The 25,503-nt window shown below is 44.2% G+C and overlaps 1 protein-coding gene across 2 annotated transcripts in view; it reads right to left on the bottom strand.

The window, feature by feature from the left end:
* The window catches only part of TMEM132A (transmembrane protein 132A), a 617,882-nt gene that overhangs the window by 421,857 nt on the left and 170,522 nt on the right, over positions 1-25,503 (bottom strand). The window lies entirely within an intron of this gene.

The following is a 25,503-nucleotide window of genomic DNA, read 5'->3' as shown; positions in this document are numbered from 1 at the left end:
TCTACGAGTAGTTTGGTAGTTGGTAGGCAAGGAGGAAGATGAGGAAAGAGTGAATCTAATAAGGTGGTAATCAGAGAGAGGAAAAAGAATATTGGAGAGGTTGTGCGGAGTGCATAGGTAGGAGAATATGAGGTCAAGGCAGTTGCCAACAGTGTGAGTAGAAGCGCTTGTCCATTGTTTTAGGTCAAAAGAGGAGGTTAGGCACAGCAGCTTAGAAGTAGCGGGAGTGTTAAGATTAACAGGGATGTTGAAGTCACCAAGAATGATTGTTGGAATTTCAGAAAAGAGAAAGTAGGGTAGCCAGGCAGAGAAGTCGTCAAGGAAGTTTGATACCGGTCCAGGGGGGCGATAGATCACAGCAATTCTCAATGAAACTGGAGAAAATAGCCGAATACAGTGAGCTTCAAATGAGGAGAGGGACAGAGAGGGGGGTGGATGAAGAACCTGAAAAGTGCTTTGAGGGGATAGGAGGATTCCAACACCACCTCAGTTCCGTCCACTAGGCCTGGGAGAGTCCACAGGAGGCCGCCATAGGAGAGAGAAGCAGGAGAAGGAAGGTCAGATTCTTGAATCCAGGTCTCAGTACTTGCAAGTAGGTTCAGGGAGTTTGTGATAAATAGGTCATGGACAGTGGTGAGTTTGTTACAAACAGCGGGCATTCCAAAGGGCACAGGAGAAGGGGAGGCTGGTTCTAGGCTGAAGAGGAATAGAAATGAGATTGTGTGGATTGTGGCTGCTATCATAGGATGAGGGGTGCTGGGTATGTTGGCCGAAAGTAAATGATGGTGGTCCAGGATTTGGGGAAATATCTCCAGAAGTTAGTAGAAGCAGAAGGGTGAGAGAGGTGATATGGGATTGTGACTTATGTGGGGGGACACGTCCCAGTGGCCTGCAGGTTTTATTGGTATATGGGTTCAGAATTAGCAGGAGCAGATACGTGCAGTAATAAAGGTGAAGTCAGGAGTGAGGGTGATATATATATATATATATATATATATATATATATATATATATATATATATATATATATATATATATATATATATATATATATATATATACACTGCCCTTCAGGTCTGGTATGGATTTTAAGGGGAACCCCGTGCCAAAATTAAAAAAAAAAAAACAAAAAAAAAACGGCGTGGGGTCCCCCCAAAAATCCATACCAGACCCTTATCCGAGCACGCAACCTGGCAGGCCGCAGGAAAAGAGGGGCGTCAGAGGGGGGCGGGATCACCGGGTGGCCCCGCCCCCGTTATTTAAGAACCGTCAGACGAGGAGAAGCGTCACACAGTGGGAGCCTCCCACCATGCCAGCACGGGTGCGGAGCGGCCCGGAGAATAAGATGAAGAAGAGAAGAAGATGAAGAAGAGAAGAAGATGAAGAGAAGAGCGGGAGCCACCCCCCATGCCATGGGTGCGGAGCGGCCCGAGGAGAAGAAGATAGAAGACGCCGCGGAGGAGATGCTGGACGAGAACACCGGAGGAAGAACCAGAAGAGCCAGAAGAAGATGAAGGAAGATAGAAGAAAGAAGAAGCATTTAAATAAAGGAATTGTCAAAAACTGTCTCTTGTCATTTTTAACATTTCTTGACAGTTTTTTTAGTGAAATGGTAGGGGTACTTTTGTACCCCCTTACCATTTCACACAGGGAGGGGCCGGGATCTGGGGGGCCCCTTCTTAAAGGGGGCTTCCAGATTCCGATAAGCCCCCCGCCCGCAGACCCCCACAACCACCGGCCAGGGGGCTACCCCCAAAGCACCCTCCCAATGTTGAGGGCATGTGGCCTGGTACGGTTCAGGAGGAGGGGGGGGTGCTCTCTCGTCCCCCCCTCTTTTCCTGCAGCCTGCCAGGTTGCGTGCTCGGATAAGGGTCTGGTATGGATTTTTGGGGGAACCCCACGCCTTTTTTTTATTTTGGCGCGGGGTTCCCCTTAAAATCCATACCAGACCTGAAGGGCCTGGTATGAAATTTAGGGGGACCCCCACATCATTTTTTTAAATTTTGGTTCGGGGATCCCCTGTGGGGAATTCCCATGCCGTTTTTATCAATGAACTTCTATGTGTATTGTCGGACGGGCAATGCAATAGCCGTGAGTAGTTTTGAATGACTTTTTTTCCTTTGAAATGTCATTTTGCTGTCAGACTGTTCTAAACATGGGAAACGTGCGCCCCTTTACAGGCATACTATAGACACCGCCCAGTTACGAAATTTAAAGGGATATAACACTTTTATTGTTTGACTTTAAGCATTAAAATCACTGCTCCTGAAAAAACGTCCGTTTTTAAAACTTTTTTTGCATTGATCCATGTCCCCTGGGGCAGGACCCAGGTCCCCAAACACTTTTTATGACAATATCTTGCATATAAGCCTTTAAAATTAGCACTTTTGATTTCTCCCATAGACTTTTAAAGGGTGTTCCGTGGCACTCGAATTTGCCGCGAACACCCCAAATTGTTCGCTGTTCGGCAAACTTGCGAACAGCCGATGTTCGAGTCGAACATGAGTTTGACTCAAACTCGAAGCTCATCCCTAATCCTGACTAACAGAATGAACTTCTCACACCAAGGCTCACTACAAGACACAGCAAGAGAGCATTAAGGTCAGAGCCGTAAAGATAGGAACAGCTCATAATTTAGATATAGACAATAAGAACGTAAAATAAACATCACTGTGATATGGACAGAGGTAAAGAATTTGAAGGCAGCATAGATCACCAAAAGCACATACACAGAATTAGCAAGCAGATCCCAGTTTCAATTAAAGGTGGAAGATGTGGTTGAGCTGACACGTACACAGAATTAGCAAGCAGATCCCAGTTTTAACTAAAGTTAATATAACTATCTTCACACAGCTAATGTATAGTGATATGCACTCTGGTTAAAAATACAGTATCTCTGGTACTTCACCACATGCAGTGTGTTTGTGCACCATAATTTTTGACCCATATAATTATATAGGTCTAACAGCGCTTGTTCCTTTTATAAAAGAACAAGAACCTGGTGCATAAAGCACGGTAAACCCCTCGTGGATTTATTAGTCAGACCAATATGTAGGTAAAAGATATGGTTTTATTGAAACATCATAATAAAAGATATACGTAGGTAAACATATATAGCTTGTAAATTCACAAATACATAACATGTAATAACCAAAATAGCGCATGATGCATAATGAACAATTGCTGCCCTTGGAATTCTAGCGGCCTAGCTACCGTGCATACTGGCGCGGACACCTTACATGTTTCGGACTGATTAAAGTCCTTCAGAGGTTTTTATCATATGAGTAATGATAGTTCTACAATATAAATATATAATAATTAGTAATACAATAACATTTTGAATATAAACAATTGATATATACAAAAAAGGGTATTAATATATCTGCATATAATCAAAGTTGCATGCTGTACTTACAAAATCAAATATTGCTCGTGATTGGTGAATGGATGCTCACTTTTCAAATGGAGAGAGCTATGCACCATTTAATGACCCCAAATGGAGACCGATAGGATCAAAGGATGGAGAGGGCCAGAGGCTGAACACACAAGGACCCCACGCAAGGGAACAAGAGCCCCTCCCAGGCTTTTGCCAACCAGACAAGATGTCTATAGTCATTAGTTGGTGGAACTTCTAGGATAGTAGTCTGTTTAGATCTTTAAGCAGATCTAAAAATCAGGAGGTGTGTATGTCTAACATGACTTTAATATAATCTATACATAGGCATAAAGAAAGTGAAGTGATTGTAGCTAACAAACAGAGCAGCTGTTCTGTCAGGTAAATCAGCAAAAGGAAGAGTAGTCTGTCTGTGTGCATGTCATACCGTCAATGTTTACCGGTGCCTTATGTCCATCCATTTCACAACTATGCGCTGGACTGAATGGCAGCACAGGGTGGGATTTTTATACTTGGCTGATTTAATTGTTCATCAGATTGCCCAACTGGAGATCAGAAACAGCTGGTTTGGCAGAGATGGAATGTTGGCACCCTGAGCTGTGGGGTCCAGTGTCCATCATGGGCTCCACAGTGCAGCCACGCCCAAGAGAGGGTGGAGCTGCATTCGCTTCATCACGCCACCGAAGGCTAAGGCAGCATGAAGCACGTGCAGTTACCCCCCTATGCTCCGGAGTGGAACATAAACAGGATGGGAAAAATAGGCATCCAGAAAGAGCCCCTGGATCCCACGGCCAAAGAGCTGTCCAGCCATGGTCCCTGAAAGGGACACGAGAAGACCCCACCAGGCGCCAGAGGATCAAAGACGCATGCTCAGTCCATAGAAAAAGGGGAAACATACAGTGTAAAAAAAAAAACAATGAATGCATACATAATAAACCATCCAAATAGCAAGAAAAAGCGGAATAGGATGGGGGGAGGGAAGGAGGAGGGGGGGGAGTGGGTTAGAGGGAAGGAAGAGAATGGGTTACATAAAATTGTCAAATCACATATATCATATATAAGCCAATATACCAACATACCCGAGGGAGAAAGAAAAAAAAAAAGCCTGGCAGGGGCTCCTGTTCCCATGCCGTAGGGTCCTTGTGTGCAGCCTCTGGCTCTCTCCATCGTGCGATCCTATCGGTCTCCATTTGGGGTCATTACATGGTGCATAGCTCTCTCCATTTGAAAAGTGACCATCCATTCACCAATCACGAGCAATATTTGATTTTGTAAGTACAGCATGCAGCCATGATTATATGCTATAGGCAGATAAATTAATATCTTTTTTTGTTTTTATTGATTATATTCAAAATGTCATTGTATTACTAATATTATATACTGTATTTATATTGTAGAACTATCATTACCCATATGACAAAAACCTCTGAAGGAGGACTTTAATCAATACGAAACATGTAAGGTGCCCACGCTTGTATGCATGATAGCTAGCCCGCTGGAATTCCACGGGCAGCAATTGTTCATTATGCATCATGCGTTATTTTGGGTATTACATGTTAAGCATTTGTGAATTTACAAGCTATGTTTACCTACGTATATCTTTTAATATGATGATTCAATAAAACCATATATCTTTTACCTACATATTGGTCTGCCTACTAAATCCATGAGGGGTTTACCGTGCTTCATGCAACAGGTTCTTGTTCTTTCACATTAATCAATAGTGGATTAGGCAGACCAATTTTAGCATACAAACACTTACCAATTCCTCTATATACAATTTTGTTCCTTTTATAAAGGGCTGCTCTATTAACCTCTTCCATCCACGCTTGAAGGTGGTATTAAAACTAGGGTATGGGTCCCTTTAAGATGACTTCTCTTTCATTTAATGTCAACAGTTCTCATAAAAGTAAAGAACTGCTCACAGTGCATTGCCATTTCAAACAATATATATCTAGCTAGATAAAATCACACTTAACTTAATAAAATACACCCAGAGAGTATGTACAGCATGTATGTAAGCAGATCAGTACTTCCCACCGAACTTCCGGACTCGATCGTGCCCGGAAGTGCATTACAACCCATATGACTTCCTCAGGGATATAGACTGATGACAGACTCCAGGACTAAATCGTGCCATACACATTATAGTATAGTTTATTTATTCATTTATTTATAGTTTTTATTTCTTAATATTTTGACTAACAATAAGGAAAATATCAGGAGCAGCGCTACACTATTTGTTCATATATTTGTCTGACATATGTGGAGCCATATGTAAGTGGTAGCGGCAGCTCTCCGTGCAGTTGTTTGGAACTTAGAATTGCTGACTGGCCACGCATAAATAACACATTACACATATTCAGCTTATTACTCCTTGTACTTGTGCAGCAAAAAAGGTGATTAACCCCCAAAGGTACTAGTGGGACTTTAAAGGCAACAGAGGTAAAGGAGGCAATTGTATAAAAGCATATAGCTTTTATTTATACATAGCAAAAATATATATAATACAACATCCAATGTGCAATGATAAACAATCTGCAGGGTGTCTTCTGACTAAATAGGGTATGTACAAAAATTGGTGACACTCTCCTCTAGGATGTCCCACGCATTTCAGGAAGAGTTCAATCCTTTCTTCAGGGTTATTTAAGAGGGAGTCACAAGTATTGGATTTCTATAACAGAGCCTAGTAATTAGCAAACAAAAAGCAGGAGAGATAAAGGAGAACATGGATACATATTAATGGCCAACATGATTGTAGCGCACCAACCCTATAAATAAAGCATATGTAGATCATCCCAGATATGTGTAAAAATCTCACTGTGCCACAGATTGAAGCATCTCAAATGACCCGAGTGAGGCCAGGGCCCCACATGTTCCACACAAGGATCCCCCTTAAAGCCACTAGATGTGGCCACATGTAGCCGAATCAGATAGGGTGCTTAGAGTCCTAAGATCTAGGTGAAGAGAGGGGGCAGACAAGAGGAAGAAGAACCATCTGAATACGTATATGAGACTACAATCTGACTCAAGGATATATCTTGTAAAAATAGAAGCAAGGGTTACCTTTAAATCTCAGACAAGTAGCCCATACACAAATATATACCCATAGGGTTCTCAGAGATATCCATTGGCTTGTAGTAGATGGTGCTAAGAAGAAAATCAGAAAATATATCCCACAGTATCAAAAGGATCGATCATAGCACATAGTATAATGCAGGGGGAGAAAGGGGGTAACGCACATAGCTTACCAAGAGGCTCAGCATGGAGAAGTGTGGTGTGGCTCCCAGCAGACAATGCAGCAGTGTCCGTGCACGCCGCCGGCCCGTGCAATACTGGGTGACGCCATGCATGGGCGGTCCACAAGCGCACCTAGTGAGCAGCCCCGGAAGGGAGACAGAAGCCCAGGGTCCAAGGTGACCCTGGCCACTCCACCAGGCTGTCAAGGACAAGCCTCCTGCGTGGATCCGTGGGAGGCCTGGGTGCACTGGGCGGGAGCACAAGGGGCCACAGGCTGGACAGAAGAGCCCCCCCAGTGGCCAAGTGTGAGATTATAGCAGGATACAAACACAGAGGCGAAAAAGGGGAAATGTTAACACATATAGAGGCTAAACAGAATGTCCGAGGACATATCAGAGCCTCATATGTTACATTGTATGCAGTCAATAATATTAATACAATACATAGTAGAATACACATCTAATTTGTGCCAAAGCCCAACTAACATCTATTATTGTATTTAGTTTAACCAAAACTTGGAGATGGAAAACATATCAATACTTGGCATAGGATTGGACCATATGAAATAATTTCTTACATCCCCCTGATGAAAAAACACCCAAAAATGGATGGAGGCTCAACTGGTTGATGAGTCTAAGGGGGGGTGGGGTCACCCCAAACTCCGCAATCCAGTGCGCCTCACGCTGGAGCAAGAGCTTGTTCCACTCCTTCCCCTGGGATTGGGATGGTTCCGGTCCAAAATGAGAAATTGTATAATAGGGAAATCTGCCTTATGATGGCCCCTAACGTTCCTGCCTAGAGGTAAATCAGGATTCACTGTTGAAATGGCAATGTGTCAATATGCCCCTTTATGAAATTCCAGCTTTGCTTTTTCTACATAGAAGCTAGGACACTGGCAGGTGAGCAGATAAACCACCCCAGCTGTCTTGCAATTTGCTGACTGTTTAGGTTTATACGGATGACCATTGGGTAGGATAGCGTTCTGTTGCATAGTCATATACTGACAATAGGAGCTTCCTCTACATGGGAATGCCCCCCTTCATTTGCAGGGGTCCCTCCTAAATGTTCCTACAAATTCACTGTGAACTAACTGATCTTTAAGAGATCGAGCTCTATGATAGGTGATAGCAGGAAAAGTGGGTATATGAGGACTAAGTCGGATCTATCTGCAAAATACTCCTGTATTTTTCGATAATGTTTTTGATGGGTTTATGTGGTTTGTTAAAAATCGTGATGATGCAAGTCGTTTGAGATTTAGAAGTCGTCTTTTTGCCAAACAGGAGGTCCTGTCTTGTTTGGTTGGTTGCTTGCCTATAGGCCTTTTTGAGGCAAGTAGGTGAGTAACCCCTCCTCAGTAATATGTCTCGAAGTTTGGCTGCCTAACGACTAAATGATTTGTCGCTATAACAATTTTGTCCGATCCGCAGATTTTGGCTATAGGGGATGGAATGGCTAATTTGTTGTGGATGTGCGCTACTGGCATGTAAGATGGTATTGCCTGCCGTGGACTTGCGGTAAAGTTCAGTCGACAAGCTGCCATCTTGGTTTTTTATGATACTGACATCAAGGAAAGTAATGGCTTGTGCGCTGTATGTCATGGTGAAACTGAAATTACAGCTATTCTTGTTAATAGTGGCAATGCAGGTCTGGGAGGTTTCCGAAGAGCCCTCCCAAATGAGGAATATATCATCTATATAACGATACCAAGAAAGAACATGGCATGTTATAGATGACAGTGATTCATCCGCAAGGAAAGAACACTCCCATTCCCCCAGGTATAGGTTCACATAAGATGGGGCACATCAAGTTCTCAACACTACACCCAGCACCTAGAGAAGTAGGGAGACGTCAAAAGAAAAAATGTTCCAGAGCGGAAACAACGTGGATAAAAAGAGGGGTGGTGCGATGTTGGTCTAGCGAGTATGGTGGACCCACATCCCAAATGTATCAAGGTAAATGGAAAATTGATCCTCTTACGGGACTTTAAAGTGGACTCATGAGTAATAAGGAGTATAAATAGTATAGGTTTGTTGCAATGAATTTAGGTATTTATTAGGGTGTAAATCTGGATAGGTCTAAGGTACAAAGAGTACACATACATAGGATACAGGATGCATAATACAAACACAAAAATTGTATAGCAATACAGTATGCAGAGATCCACAATCATAGAACTCCGGTACATATGGAACACACATACGGGGAATACCCGACGCGTTTCGAGATAAACTCTTCCTCAGGGGTGTCTGATTGGAATCGGCAAACAAAAAGGTAAGTCTATGAATCAAAAAGACAGTTATAAACCAATTGTATGGTAATATATATTCAAAGTCAGCATAAACATCATAAACATCAAAAGAGGTATAGCTCTGGTGGTACAGATATATAGTATGCATATATGATAAAACTAGAAAAAAAACGTGAGGTACTGACCATATAGTATTGCTTGAGGGACATGTATTTGGGTACTGCATCCAATAAAATCATTCGAAAGGAGGGGGGTGGAGGGGATAAAACACCACTGAACTTCAGTATATAACTCGTTCCTAATCCATGTCTGGCAGGCCTAGTGTGCCCAGACCCAGCGGAGCGACCAGGGGGGCATTCCCCAACAGAGGGCGTCAGAGAGCCACCAGTTGAGTGGAGTGATCCAAGGTGAGCTCCAATCTGTGAAGGAGCAAAGAGGTAGGGAAAGAGTTGTTAGAGCAAGGCAAGGGGTATGCCTCAAGGGGGGTAGGTTGTGTGAAGGCCCCAGGTATGGAACAAGACATGTATGTACATGATGCGTAAAGGGAGTATAGGATGAAATACCTGGATGGTGGCCGTAAGGGCCTGTACAAGCAGGAGGCTGTAGGTCTGTAAGGAGGATCTGGCCAGACGAGCAAGTGCAGTGATCCTGTGTATAGTGCCCCGGCTCAGGGTATAGTGCCCCGGCTCGGTGACACCCAGTCTCCAAAAAAATCTCTCTGGTGCCACAAGAGGGAAGGTGGATTGGAGAGTGCCGGCTATATGGGGGCAGCGGAGATACGTGCCCAGCCAGGGGTCCAGGCCAAGGGAGGCTTGGAAGGTCCGGCCTGCAAAAATAATAAGGAGGTAGGTAAGAGAGGAGACCGAGTAGGGTGGTGGGGTGTCTGCCCGGGGGAACACAGGGCGGTGCATGAGGTTGGTTACCTGAGTCGGGGTCTGGTAGTGGTGAGGACCTCATGTGCCCCATCGTACGCCAACCTGTACCTGGGGGAATGGGAACACATGATACACGAATGCCCCCACCTCGCTCCATACATGGAGAATGCTGTTCTGTGGTACCGCTACATCGACTATGTTCTCCTTGTGTGGAACGGACCAACATCATTACTGCCTACCTTCCTAAAATCACTTAATGATAATGACTTCAACCTCTCATTCGCCATGACCTGGGACCAGGAATCGATCACCTTCCTGGATGTCACCATTCATAAGGACAGTGATGGATCCCTCAGCACGAGCCTATTCAGAAAATCCTCTGCTGGCAACTCTATACTCCATGCCAGCAGCTTTCACCCTCAGCTACTCATTGCCTCCATTCCGTACAGCCAATACCTTTGCACCAGAAGGAACTGTACTGATGACGCAACCTTTGTAAAAGAGGCCAAGACCCTACAAATACGCCTACGTGCAAGGGGATATTTCAACTCATGCCTTAAGAAAGCATACAGGAGGGTGTGTGCTAGAACACGCAGTGACATATTGTACAATCCCTCGACCAAAAAACTAAAGTCCAAACCTATCTCCATCATCATGAGATTTTCTAACCAACACGTGGCAATCAAGAGAGTTATATCCAAATATTGGCACATGCTCACCATGGATCCCTCCATTGGCCCCTTTGTACCCCCCGCACCGGCATTCACTTACAGACGGGCTGGATCTCTCCGAGACCAGCTTGTCTGCAGTGAATTCAAAGGCGGGGGCAAACATGACCCCTGCAAAAACAAAGGCACCTTTCGGTGTGGTGGATGCAATTATTGCAGGTTCCTCAACACCTCCAATAATGTCACCTTGCCCAATGGCGAACGCTTCAGGCCTAGGCATTACGCTAATTGCAAAACATGTGGGGTAGTGTACCTGCTCACATGTGAATGCACATGTTTCTATATAGGGAAAACCATCCAGGAGTTTTGGCGCAGGGCCTATAGACACATCACAGCTATGCAAACCTGCAACCCCAATTTACCTCTTGGCCGTCATGTCACAAATGTACATGAGAGCATTTGCCCCAAATTCCACTTCATAATCCTCGATCGTGTACACCTTGGTATGCGGGGAGGAGATGTGAATAAAACACTCTTACAGTTGGAACAGAGGTGGATCTTCAGATTAAGAGCCACCCAACCTCCGGGACTCAACACGTGTATATCCTTCAGACATTTTCTGGAGGGTTTTTCCTCAGGGGGCTCAGAGTGGGAACCTGACGAGATCCCCCTAGGCCCCTCCCACCCTCCGGGCCAATCTCACTGGCCCGGATCCCTCCACCCCCCATGCATCCATTACCCCATGGGCTGCACTTTCTGTATATATGTATATTTTTATTGGACTTGTACATACTTGTATATAATATATGTGTCTCCTTGGGTATGCCAATATATGTACTGTTACAACATGCCTAACTTGTTTTTATTTACAGTTCCTTTCACCACCATCACCCTCTTCCCCTCCTCTTCTTCCAGTGTCCTGGCCATGTCCCCTTTTCTCCTCCTGTGTACCTCTCTGGTACAAATTCCTGACATTCCACCCACTGGCCTGTTGGCTCGTTCCTCCTCCTCATCCTGGGCCACCCCACCCCTGGTGCGGCGCCGGGCCATTTCCCACTCGGCGCAGGGGGGCCGCCTGGTGCAACATTGTTCGCCGCAGGCAGCCTTCTCACAACCAGAGGATTCGGATCAACATCCCGATTCGGTTTCCTCTGATCTCTGCGTTGCGGGCCTTCGGTGCGGGTCTCAGTTCCCCGCCCCCGTGCGTCCTACATCATCACACCGGGGCCTAGACGTCACCGCTCCCGGGTTTTCACACATACTCCGCCTGCGGTCTCCAGGGGGACCGATGCGCGCGCCACAGGCCCGGGGGCATCTACCTTTCCATCCATTGGCTGCGCCCGCGACCTATCGCGGGCGCGGCCGCGCTATTTCTTACGCCACACCGATCCCACCACTCCATGGCGTCCCGCATCTCTGCACGCCGCGCCTCACCACTACCAGACCCCGACTCAGGTAACCAGCCTCATGCACCGCTCTGTGTTCCCCCCGGGCAGACACCCCACCACCCTACTCGGTCCCCTCTTACCTACCTCATTATTTTTGCAGGCCAGACCTTCCAAGCCTCCCCTGGCCTGGACCCCTGGCTGGGCACGTATCTCCACTGCCCCCATATAGCCTGCACCACTCTCCAATCCACCTTCCCTCTTGTGGCACCAGAGAGATTTTTTGGAGACTGGGTGTCACCGAGCCGGTGCACTATACTCCGCTACACAGGATCACCGCACTTGCTCATCTGGCCAGATCCTCCTTACAGACCTACAGCCTCCTGCCTGTACAGGCCCTTACGGCCACCATCCAGGTATTTCATCCTATACTCCCTGTACACATCATGTACATACATGTCTTGTTCCATACCTGGGGCCTTCACACAACCTACCCCCCCTTGAAGCATACCCCTTGCCTTGCTCTAACACCCCTTTCCCTACCTCTTTGCTCCTTCACAGATTGGAGCTCACCTTGGATCACTCCACTCAACTGGTGGCTCTCTGACGCCCTCTGTTGGGGAATGCCCTCCTGGTCGCACTGCTGGGTCTGGGCACCCTAGGCCTGCCAGACGTGGATTAGGAACAAGCTATATACTGAAGTTCAGTGGTGTTTTATCCCCTCCACCCCCCTCCTTTCGAATGATTTTATTGGATGCAGTACCCAAATACATGTCCCTCAAGCAATACTATATGATCAGTACCTCACTGTTTTTTCTAGTTTTATCATATATGCATACTATATATCTGTACCACAAGAGCTATACCTCTTGATGTTTATGCTGACTTTGAATATATATTACCGTACAATTGGTTTATAACTGTCTTTTTGATTTATAGACATACCTTTTTGTTTGCGGATTCCAATCAAACACCCCCGAAGGAAGAGTTTATCTCGAAACGCGTCGGGTATTCCCCGTATGTGTGTTCCATATGTACCGGAGTTCTATGATTGTGGATCTCTGCATACTGTATTGCTATACAATTTTTGCGTTTGTATTATGCATCCTGTATCCTATGTATGTGTACCCTTTGTACCTTAGACCTATCCAGATTTACACCCTAATAAATACCTAAATTCATTGCAACAAACCTATACTATTTATACTCCTTATTACTCATGAGTAGGTGTCCCCTTTAAAGTCCCGTAAGAGGATCAATTTTCCATTTACAGAGCGGAAACAAAATCATGGAGTTTGCAATTTTGCCTATGAGATTGTGAAAGGACACGTTTCACTGCTGAGACACCCATATGGTGGGGGATGGAGCTGTACAGAGCTTCTACATCCACTGGCACTAAGAGTGCCTCAGGAGGAAGATGGAGTCCTTCTAGATTTTGTAGTAGGTGAATAGTATCCCTGATATAGGAGGGAAGGTTGTTGACATATGGTCTTAATATTTTCGTCTACAAACCTAAGATTTTCTGTAATGCACCCTCTTCCTGACACAATTGGTCTCCCATGAGGGCTTTTTAGATCTTTGTGAATCTTGGGTAACCTAGAGAACGTTGGAATATTGGGGTGCTTCTTATGGATAAAATGCCTTATGTTTTTATCTATGACGCCATTCAAATAGCCGTCAACTACCAAAAGAGAGACATTTTTGTAAAATTTGTCAATCAGGGATATCAAAATAGGTCTATACCACTCATTGTTCTGGAGAATTTGTCATGCTCACTATGTTGCCCTATTTATCAGAGGGTTTGATAGTCAGAGAATGACATTCCCTCAAATTTTCCAGAGCGTGTTCTTCTGAAGTGGAGAAGTTTCCCGACAGGATTCTAGTTCTTAATTTTTTAATCTCTTTCGTGGTCAAAGATAGGAAAGCAGCCAGGTTGGGATTAATGTTTGTTGACGGAAATTAATTTGATTTTTTTACTGTGGAGTTACTCGATTGATTTTCAGTCTCTGTGTCTATGTGATCCTGTAGGAGGGTAGCAATATCATAGCGATCAATGAGATCAGTAGGCTCTTGTTCCTCCAGAAGTACCAGTAAATTGTCCAAGGCCTCGTCTGACTTTTTGCCAATTTGTAGCTGACATAGTGTCTGTTTCATATATAGGCTCTTAAGTATAAGTTTTCTTGCAAAAAGATGCAGGTCTTTAATGATTTAAAATGTGTCCATGTCAGAATTTGGATAAAAACTGAGGCCTTTGGAAAATACACCTACCTCTTCTGGAGGGAGAGTGTGGTCAGAAAGATTAATAATGAAATGTCATGACTATCAAATGATAATTCATTACAAGGTACAATGTCTCGGAATTCCTGGTTGTCTGTGTTTTGTTGGGTGTTGAAAACAAGTTCTAAAAAATCTGTCAGAAGAGGGGATGGTAAGAGAAGTCCCCTGTGGGGGAAGAGAAACAGTGTGCAGTGAAGTGGATCAGAAATCCACAGAGTATCCTAGTGGGCGCATGTGCATGTCACCTGTTCCATGATTGTTAGAGCAGTGGTTCACAACCCCGTCCTCAAGTACCCAACAGGCCATGTTTGCAGGCTTTCTTTTATCTTGCACAGGTGCTTTAAATCAGAGACAATGGCTTGGTATTTTGGACAGCTCTTCTAAGAGAAATTTCCAAAACATAGCCTGTTAGGGGTACTTAAGGACAGGTTTGAGAACCACTGTGTTCGAGAACCCCACAGTGGGGAAAGTGAGAGAGTGTGACAAAGAAGGAGACACTATAGTGCATTTTTTTGTGCTTGATTGAGCCATCACCAGATGAGACCTTTAGTTTTTTTGTGGTTTTTCTGTTTCTTCTTAGTACCATCTACTACAAGCCAATGGATATCTCTGAGAAACCCTATGGGGCAATAAATATACAGTGCCTTGAAAAAGTATTCACACCCCTTGAAGATTTTCCACATTTTGTCATGTTACAAATAAAACCATAAATGTATTCTATTGGGAATGTATGTGATAGACGAACACAAAGTGGCACATAATTGTGAAGTGGAAGGAAAATGATAAATGGTTTTCAATTTTTTTTTACAAATAAATATGTGAAAAGTGTGGCGTGCATTTGTGTTCAGCCCCCGAGTCAATACTCTGTAGAACCAACTTTCACTGCAATTACAACTGCAAGTCTTTTTGGGGATGTCTCTAACAGCTTTGCACATATAGTGTCACCAATTTTTGTACATACCCTATTTAGTCAGCAGACACACTGCTGATTTTTAATCATTGCACATTGGATGCTGTATTATACTTTTTTTACTATGTATAAATAAAAGCTATATGCTTTTATACAATTACCTCCTTTACCTTTGTTGCCTTTAAAGTCCCACTAGTACCTTTGGGTGTTACCCACATTTTTCTCCATAAACCCACGGATGTTGGCAACATATATTGTTTATGGCTTTCTGTGGTGGTCCAATTGCTATACTTGTGCAGCAGCCATGGAAGTGTTCGGATTTGTTGAGCAATTGGAGATTTGGCAAGTACATTCAGAAAACTCAGCCATCTTATAGAAAAGAAAATGAATGTGTGGTGCAATTTAGTTACCCACGAGAAATACATTAAGGATAAAATTCTACTGAGATTACATTGGGATGTATCTTTTCACGATGGATTGACAATCAATTTTAGGAATGGTACAATTTTTTAAATGAGGAAGTAATAGAATGTTCTGAGGTTTCTGATCAAAAAGAAACAAGAGAAATTGAAAAAAAAATAGAGTAGCAAATTGCAGAACATAAAGAGAAACGTGAACCCTTTAATCCAGCAGATCTCACGTATTGCATTGATAATCCCACAGCCAGGCTCCGCCTCTACGCATTACGCCACAATCCTCATGGCTTCATGGCTGGAGGAAAAAGTTTCCTTTATCGATACAATACGTGAGATCCGCTGGATTTTGTTATATGCCTTGTTTTTAATCAAATGTGAGTGCGGGGGCATGGTCTGGACATGGCAGAGTAAGGAAGTGTGTCTGTGGAGCTCCCGGTCTGACCCGGCCTAAACCAGCTTAAATCCAGCTAATATTCTCTGGTACTCCTCGGCATGTACTCTGCTGGGAAGCGGCAGGGAAAGAACAAGAAAACATCTCCCAAATCACAAACGAGTGGAGAAATCCACTGATACTTTTCGAAAACTCAGGGGGCCTCTCCAGCTGCTAAGATGGCGGATCCCACGTTGCTCGGCCACCACAATGGCCGACCGCCTTAAGACCCCTCTACATCCCCAACCCTACAGACATCCCAGGCGCCTGCGGTACTCACCCAACAACTCCAGCTTGAGGAAATAGAGGACCGCAGCAGGAGAAAATCTGCGGCTGAGAGGCCTGCCGGAAGCTACAGAGAGGAAGGACCTGGCGGCATCCATCCTAGCTATCTTCCGGGACATAGCGGGGGACGCCTTCCCGATTAATCTGTCCTTTGATCGGATCCACAGAGCTCCAGGCCCATGATCCTCAGACCCGTATGGGCCGCAAGATGTAATTTGCCAGATGCACCATTACTCCCACAAGGAACTCATCCTACGGAAGGCTTGGGAGAGAGGAGACAGGAGAGAGAAGAGCTTGATGGCGCTACCCTTCGGATCCTGCCTGACCTGTCCAGTGCGACCCTGCAATGGCAAGCACTGTTGAAACCTGTGCTGGAGGTGGCCCGACAATCCGGAATTACATATAGATGGGGCTTCCCCATATCTGTGACCTTCAGGAAAGTCCAGCAGTCCTTCACTCTCCGTGCCCCTGCAGAGCTCCCTGCCTTGTTTGCCTTCATGGAAGTTGACCCCATTGAGGTGCCTGACTGGCTCCAGATGATCCAACAATTCACCCCAAGCAGGTCAGAGGAGGGCCCACTCGTCCAGACCACAGAGGAGGCGGCAAATGAATGAATCCCTCATCGCCTCACCCAGCAAGGGTTTTAAAGGCCTTAATTTTTTCTCTTTCCCCTTTTTATATTAGCTAATTATGGGGCCAGAAAGCATTATGTACACATGTACACTCTGACCCCTTTGCACATGCCCCGGGCTCCCTCTCGGTGCTCCAGACTGGTAAGGGGCGGTATAATTATTGTGACGTATGCAAGGTGAGATACACGATAATAGGTTCATTTCACCTCGCATTCGTTCCATTGTAAGGGACTGAACCGGAATCCGGCCCGGTTTTTACAGGCTCTGTGGCAGGCTGGGTTCCGGTCCGGATCCACTGGAGTCCAGACTCATCTGGACATTAAATATCCAGGAAGAGCGCACAGCAGGGCTCTTGTTTTGAGACTCAGGAAGGAACCTGAGTGAGATTAGCTCTGGCTATTGGACTATAAGGTTTGCTTTACCGCATGTTTTGTGGGTGACGGGGACCAGCCCCGCACTGTCTAGAGAGGAGACTGTTTAGTTAGCGCCGGATGGCAAGGATTTACTTTATGGTTTTGTTTTTATTTTGCAAACCTCCTTGTAAATAAACCTGGCATCCGCCAGGCTTTTAAGAAAGTGCCCGTTTGCTGACTGTCCTTCAGAAAAGGTGATCCCCACGAGCTAATCTTCCCACATTATGATTATTAGCAGTATTGACCGCACTGTTGTCATGTGGGCACTTCCCTGGTGTGAGTTTGGGAGAGCCATGGGACCTCCTCACCCTCTCCCTGGCAACCCATCAGAGGCTGAAATGGAATGATCGCTACTTGGTGGTCATTTCCTGCATCGGGGCAAAGGGATCAGCACAGTCCCCATGGTGGATTGGGTCAGACGTTAATATAAGAGACCAGTATCAAAGATGGACTTATGGGAGTTGCTTAGTGCCCTTCTGTGCACCTTAATACTACTAAATTGTCCTCATGGCAGTTGAGTATAATTTGCTCTCTTGCAATGTGAGGGGGCTGAGTGATGGGGTGAAACGGCAGGTACTTTTTTCAGCCCTTAAAATTGTACTGCTCTGCGGTGGCGTGCTTGCAAGAAACATATCTTCAATCTAATACTTTGTCTGTGCTTAAGAACCGTGGCTATCAGGTGCAGTTTCACACTGCCTTTTCCAGAGGGAGTTAAGCCGCGTACACGCGGATTTTCCGACGGTAAATGTGTGATGACAGTCTGTTGGCAGAAAATCCGACCATTTGTACGCTCCATCGGACAACTGTTATCGGATTTTCCGCGGACAAATGTTGAATGGCAGGTTTTAAAATTTTCCGCAGACAAATGTCTGTTGTCGGATTTTCCAAGCGTGTGTACACAAGTCCGTCGGACAAAAGTCCAAAGTACAAACACGCATGCTTGGAAGCAAGGACGAGCCAGAAGCCATCGGTCTTGTAAACTAGCGTTCGTAATGGAGAATTAACATTCGTGACGTGGCAAATTGTGAAATCTCCAAATGCAGCGCACATTCTCTTCTTCTTTATAGAGATAATAATGAAGCTGCTTTGTTGGTGATACTAATGGAGTTATTGTAAACAAATTTTCAAAGGCTTTTTTTTCCTAGTGATATCAAGAATAATATTTTTTATTGGGCAAGTTACCACAACCCCATTATCCGGTAGTTTTTAAGATCAAAGATACAACTTTGTTGGTGTCCCTTGTCAATTTTACATAGTATTTTTTTTTTAATGTAACTGCCTATTCCCAAAATGTCATTTGAAGTAAAACACATAGCCAAGTATTATTCTACACATTTTTTTATTGTGCGTTAAAAAAATAAAAATAAAATTAAGACATGCTATCTGCCAATAGAACTTAACCAAAAAGTGCATTATTTGCATCCAAAAATATAGAAAATATAACAAATCAAATCATTATTATTCAACCAAAAAATAAAATAAAAGCCTCATGCATGTGTCCTGGTTCTTAATATAGGGGGTCAACAATGCCAAGAGTTGGTGAAAGCAGGGGTCTGGATTATTCTCCTGGAGCTCCCGCAGCAAAGGCATATGACATAATTGGTCATGATTAATAAAGCAACCAATTTTTGGTCCAAGAACTCCTCCTACTCCTGTTCCTGGACTGGACTTGGGTCAAAGCAATAACTCCAAGGCCAATAATAAATAACACGTTATCACCTCCGATTCCGAAACATGTCTGGTTGACGAACGGCCGTTCAGAAACTGAAAAGCACAAAATGAAAAGTGCGAACTGAAAAACGCGAATCAACACTCACTAAAAACTTTTACTAACACGAAATTAGCAGAAGGAGCCCAAAGGGTGGCACTAAAGAGCTGAAAAACCACGTTCCTGTTTGTTGGCCGACAATTCCTTGACGTTTGTATGCAAGACAAAATCCAGGCATACACCTTCGGACAGAAGTCCGAGGTTTTGTCTGCAGAAAATCCGATCGTGTGTACGAGGCTTTAGTGTCTTAATTTTCAATGATATATTCCAGTTTTAATCTGGTCCAATCCTGTGTGGATGATCAGGGCAGATTTATCTTTGTATTATGTAAATTGGCTGGTCTGCTGTGTATTATTGCAAATATATATGTGCCTTCGCCTTTCTCCTCAGACAGCTTGAACAGTTTGGCTCAATTTATAGCATCATATACTAATGTACCCATTTGGGTTATGGGAGACTTTAAATAACCTCTTAGATAAAAGCATGGGCAGGTTGTCGCCTCACAGTAACCGTACTGCTGACTCTCGGGGTCCCACCCCATTTGCTAGGCTAATTATGGAGCTGGGAGATGTGTGGAGGGACAGGTATCCTAACAAACCATTTTATTCATGTTATTCTTCAACACATAGAGCATTATCACAAATTGATCTTTGCTTATGTAGATCTCAGGCTATGCGTAGAGTTTCTCTGTTTGAATATGTCCCAGGCAGTATCTCAGACCATTCCCTTCTTAGAGCGCTGATCTCGGTTTCCCGGTACTCCTGGGGAGAGGCTTTGGAAAGTGAACCCCTTCTGGCTTCAATCGTTCCTGCCTAATGATCCCATAGTGCTCAACGATTCTATAAAAAATAATAAGGGTATGGCGGCACCGGGAGTTGTCTGGGATGCTCTTAAAGCACACCTCCGGGTTATCATTCACCAAATTTCTGCTAATAAAACAGCCACTAAACATTGGGAGTCCCTGGTGTTGAGTGAGGCCAAGAAAGCAGAGGAATTTTATGTTGCAAATCCTTCACAGGCTTCTGAACGCAGTTGATTGGCAGCTCAGACACTATCAAAAAGTTGCATTTACTGCTGTGGAAAAAAAATGTTTTTTTTCTGCAACAATGGTATTTTGAAGATGGGGGAAAACACAGGACATTTGCTACCAGTGGTATCTCGTTCACAACAAGGCAAGTCACACATAGATGTTATTAAAGACCCCACGAGGGAACTTATCCATTATCTGGAACGAATGCCATCTATATTTAGTGACTTCTTTCAGGATGTGTATTCATCTAAGGTTAACCCATACGGAGGAGGAGTTGGTGAAATTCTTGGACTAATGTTCTCTTCCAACTTTATCCTAATGGGCGCATTTAGCGTTTTGCGAGCATTAGGAGATAGAGGAACTAGCTGAAGCTGTGGCAGCGATGGCTGATATTAAATCACCGGGTACTGATGGTCTCCCAGCTGAGATATTTAAGAGATATAGTGAGCCCCTTCTTCCCTTTCTATTAGATACACTCAATGATGCTCTTAGATGTGAATGTCTCTCTCACTCAATGAATGAAGCTGTTATAGTGCCGATCCCAAAACCTGGTAAGAACCCGCTGTTGCCTGATTCTTATAGGCCCATTTCTCTTCTTAGCACAGACATTAAGCTGTTAGCTAGGGTACTTGCAACCAGACTGGCGGGTGTAGTTTCTGGACTGGTACACTTGGACCAGTTGGGCTTTATACCAGCTAGATCCACAGTATTGACCATACGAAGGCTATTTCTGAATATCCAACTTCCAGTAGATAATCCACATAATAGAGCAGTGTTCTCTCTCAACGCTGCCAAGGCTTTTGATAGCGTCAAGTGAAGATACCTTTGGGCGGTATTGCTAGGATTCCGAGTGGGGAAAACCTGTATCTACTGGGTAAAGTTACTGTACGCAGCTCCTAAAGCGAGAGTCAGGATTAACGGCCCTCTCAGATGCTTTCCCATTATTTAGAGCAGGGGTCTCAAACTGGCGGCCCTCCAGCTGTTGTGAAACTACAAGTCCCATCATGCCTCTGCCTTTGGAAGTCATACTTGTAACTGTCAGCCTTGCAATGCCTCATGGGACTTGTAGTTTCACAACAGCTGGAGGGCCGCCAGTTTGAGACCCCTGTTTTAGAGGAACTAGGCAGGGTTGTCCTCTCTCACCCTGCTCTTTGCCTTGGCTCTGAAACCATTAGCAGCCAAGATCAGAGCCTCCCCAGAGATTATTGGGTTTCATTGCGGTGAACAGAAGGATAAACTTTCCCTTTATGCGGACGACACCCTGATATATCTGGAAGACACTGAAGGATCCCTAAAATCTATAAAGAAACTTATAATCCAGTTTGGGCAATACTTGGTATACAATGCCATCAATTTGCATAAGTCATCTCTTCCATTGCTGGACCCCTTGGAGTCTGCTCTCCGGAGTCGGCATCCCAAATGGAGGTAGTCCGCTCCTTCAAATATTTAACGATTATAGTGACGGGGATGCTAGAGACTATATCAATCTGAAACTTATACCCATTCTGCAGAAGTTTAAACACAAATGGGCTAGCTGGTGTAAATTACCCTTATCAGTTATGGGAAGGGCTAATCTTATCAAAATGGTACGGGCTCCCCAATTGCTGTATATCCTTCATAATGCTCCGGTGTGGATACCCCATTATTGGTTTGATCATATAGAATCCCAGTACAGAGCGTTACTATGGAAAAATGGGGTGGCCCGTATTAAATTAACTACATTACAGTAACCTAAAGACCAGGGTGGGATGGCTGTCCTCATTCCTTTACATACTTTCTGGCCACGCAGTTGCCGCACCTTTCTGGGTGGGACCTGCCAGGGACATTGGACCCCCTCCAGGACCTTGCTGATTACCTTGTGGAGTATTCTGCAATATCCCACGTGGAAATGGGACTCCCAGGGGTTTCGCCAGACTGCCCAACTGTGCAGTTACTTGTTAAACTTTGGATAGAGCTTAAGAAAAGAATGGGCATAATGTTTTTTTTCGAATGTACCCCTATTTGGCATAATAGATCATACCCTGAATTAGCAAAACTTCTTAGGTCATTCACTATGGAGGACGGCTTGAGTCAAATATCTCTAGCAATTGTTTGATGGGTCAATAATAAAAACTTTTGACCAATTGCGACTAGAATTACCTTTACTACATAATAGTTATTAAATATACTTACAAGGGAGCCATGCTATGAGAATTGAGTAGAATTATTGGGGTCCGATAATAATGTTGAGATAGTAGATTTATAGTAAAGGACTTGCGTCAATTGTAGAGCTTCAAGGACACCGCCACTCGCTGGTTCTTCTTTTTAAAGGGCTTGGTTTGCCCATTTTAATTAAAAGCAAGTTCAGCAAACAACATAGGTTTCCCTCACAGGGGCTTTCAGCATTCCTTTTTCCATCAACAAAAAAAATGACATTTAGCCTAGTTGGCTCTCACTTGCAGCACGACAGCTCACTCCAGGCCCTTGTCTGTTACGTACAGACTGTTTTACCAACCAACCACCTTGGTGCATATAGCTAGCAGCCTCTTGCTGCTCTGGCTCCCACCTGGAGCCCTCCTGACTCTTGGTACTCAGACTTCCTATCTGCCGGGGTGGAGCCCAGAACCATGGTCAGGTTACTACTAAAAGCCTAGCATACACCTGAACAATCAGTATGCTGGCTGTTATCAAAATCAGGACCCAGAACTAGGGATTTCATCCCACCCGGATCTCTCAGAAATCCCTGAGCTCCAGGTCCCAAAGTGGATTTTACAAAACACAGAGGAAACTGAAAGGCCAGTTTCCTCTTCATGTTAATGCTCCCTGGAGCCCCTCAACCCGTCTGGTTGAGAATTATGGGTCACATCCTCCTTCTAGACCCTGGCAGGGCAACGCTCTGCCACAATATATATAGCGACTGTCACTTTAAGAATTTAGAATATGCTTGATTTGTTTTTTTTTTCCTTCTTAGATGGCTTGTTTCAATTCTTGGGAAATCGAAATTGTTGGATACGTGTGACAACACAAACTACTGATAAGAACCCAGAAAGCTGCTCAAAATAGGCTTTCATACCAAAATCAGTCTGAACTGACCAGATACAGCTAAATTCTATTTTTTTGCCAGTCACATGATGTATAGACCCATTTAACTGTTCTCTTGCTACTAAGATATGAATGCTCATTGGACTAAACTATACAAACACACCTATAACACGTCTAGTGCTTATGCATATTCATGAAGTATATATTGTTAAACTTGATGTTTTTAGGTCAGAGACACTTCCTTCTTCGTAGTGCAGAATATCAGTGTGTGTTGTGTCTCTCCACTGCAGTGTATACAATAAAGCACCTACTTATCTTATCTTAAGATCTGGATCTACTATCTCATCTGAATGTCTTGTTTGGAGACTCCCTAACCTGATTTACCAGAATGTAGGGTGGACGTTCAATCTTGCGTTTATCTAATAAGAAAATGGTGCGCTACGATTAACTTCCTAGTGACATATTAAGATAAAACATATCATATATTGTGAAGAGTGCCGTGAATGAATCCTATGCGCAGGGGAAGTGCACGGCCTGGAAGAACAGAGTGAGACAGAAACTGCATCATTCTCAACTGGTGGATGCTTGGAGGGCGCAGCATCCTGATAGCAGGGATTACACGTTCTACTCCCCCGTGCATGGGACTTATTCTAGACTGGATTTTTTTTTTGATTGAACACCATCGGCTGGAGGCGGTAGTTAGTTCTAACATTAGGGTAATGACCTTTTCTGACCATGCGCCTATAAGTATAACAGTAAATACAGGACAGATCCATAATAAGAGCCCGAGTTGGAAGTTAAATGAAGATCTACTACATGATAAAGAAACAAGGGATCTGGTAACAAAGGAATTGGAGTTTTACTTTAAAACTAATGAAACACCAGAGTTCCCGGAGCCAATAGTTTGGGAGGCACACAAAGCCTACATTAGGGGGATCCTGATCAAGGCAGGCGCGGAAAAGAAGAGAAAGAGAAGGGAAGAAAAACTCCAAATAATGAAAGAGATTTCAGAACTCGAGCAGGCGCATAAAATAGATGGGGGGGGAAGGAGGTTCTCTTAAGACTCCATAATAAAAGAGAGGTCATGAGAACTTTAATTGAACAAGAAACACGTGTGACATACAACCTAGTAAAGAAAGAGATATATGGGGGGAAACAAGCCGGGGAAATATCTAGCAAAAACCCTAAAAAAGAAAAAGACCACTAACTACATTGAGAGAATAAAGACTCCAGATGGGGGGGTAAAGTACAGAACCAGTGAAATCGCCAAGACCTTTCAAAACTACTATGAGGGGCTATACTCCATTAATAATAAGATTTCAAAGAGTGAAGCAGACAATAAAAGAGAGAAAACCAAAAAATTTTTCCAGGAGTTAGGACTAAAGAAAATAGAAGACGACAAACTTATCCTTCTAGAGAGCCCAATCACAGAAGAGGAAATAAAAAAAAACTTTAAGGGAGACGTCAGTGGGGAAAAGCCCAGGGCCAGATGGTTTTCCTGTACTGTATTATAAAAAATTCCAAGAAGTCTTGATCCCTAAATTATGCTCATATATGAATGGGATAGGCGTAAAGTGGGACATGGGAAAAGAAGCGTTAGAAGCGACTATTACCATCATATTGAAAGAGGGCAAAGACAGCTTACTCTGTTCTAGCTATAGACCAATAGCGCTCCTTAACGCGGACACGAAATTGTTCGCGAAAATCCTGGCCGGGAGGGTGAAGAACATTTTAAACAGCATGGTCCACCCAGATCAGGTGGGATTTACCCCGGGTAGGGAAGGACGGGATAATGGGATAAGAACCCTTATGGTAACCCAAAAAATGAGAGATAGTGGAGCCCCAGGTCTACTCCTGTCAATTGACGCTGAGAAAGCTTTTGACAGGGTAGACTGGGGCTTCATGTTCTGCATGTTGGAGGAAATAGGATTGGGGCCAATCATGACTGGATGGATAAAGGCGTTGTATGCCAATCCTTCAGCAAGGGTCAAGGTTAACGCAGCATTATCTGAGCCTTTTGAAATGACCAACGGAACGAGACAAGGGTGCCCATTGTCCCCCCTCTTGTTCGTGCTGGTGCTTGAGCCCTTGCTAATTAGGATAAGGCAGAACCCGGATATCTCAGGAGTATTTGATGGAGAAGAAGACCACAAATTGGCTGCCTTTGCAGATGATATCCTCCTTTACATCACCCGACCTAGAATAACCTTCCCTAACCTGCTTAAAACATTGAAAGAATATGGGGAAATATCAAACTTTAAGATTAACCCGGCCAAATCCGAAATTCTAGAAATTAATAAGATGGATAAAAAAGATCGCTTGGCCCACAAGGAATTCCCATTTGCGTGGGGAAAAAAAAAGAGTTAAATTACCTGGGGATAAAGATAACTGGGACTAGAGAGATGTTATTTCAGGCAAATTTTGTTTCTCTCCTCAACGAGGTCAAGGGGGAGTTGAACAGAATTACAAGAAGACAGCTCTCATGGGGGGGGGGAAGAATCAATATCATCA

The sequence above is a fragment of the Aquarana catesbeiana genome, linkage group LG08 (genome assembly GCF_042186555.1).
Source record: "Aquarana catesbeiana isolate 2022-GZ linkage group LG08, ASM4218655v1, whole genome shotgun sequence".
NCBI lineage: Eukaryota > Metazoa > Chordata > Amphibia > Anura > Ranidae > Aquarana > Aquarana catesbeiana.
The sequence above is the reverse complement of the archived record's forward strand: the minus strand, read 5'-3'. Positions and strand labels throughout refer to the sequence as shown.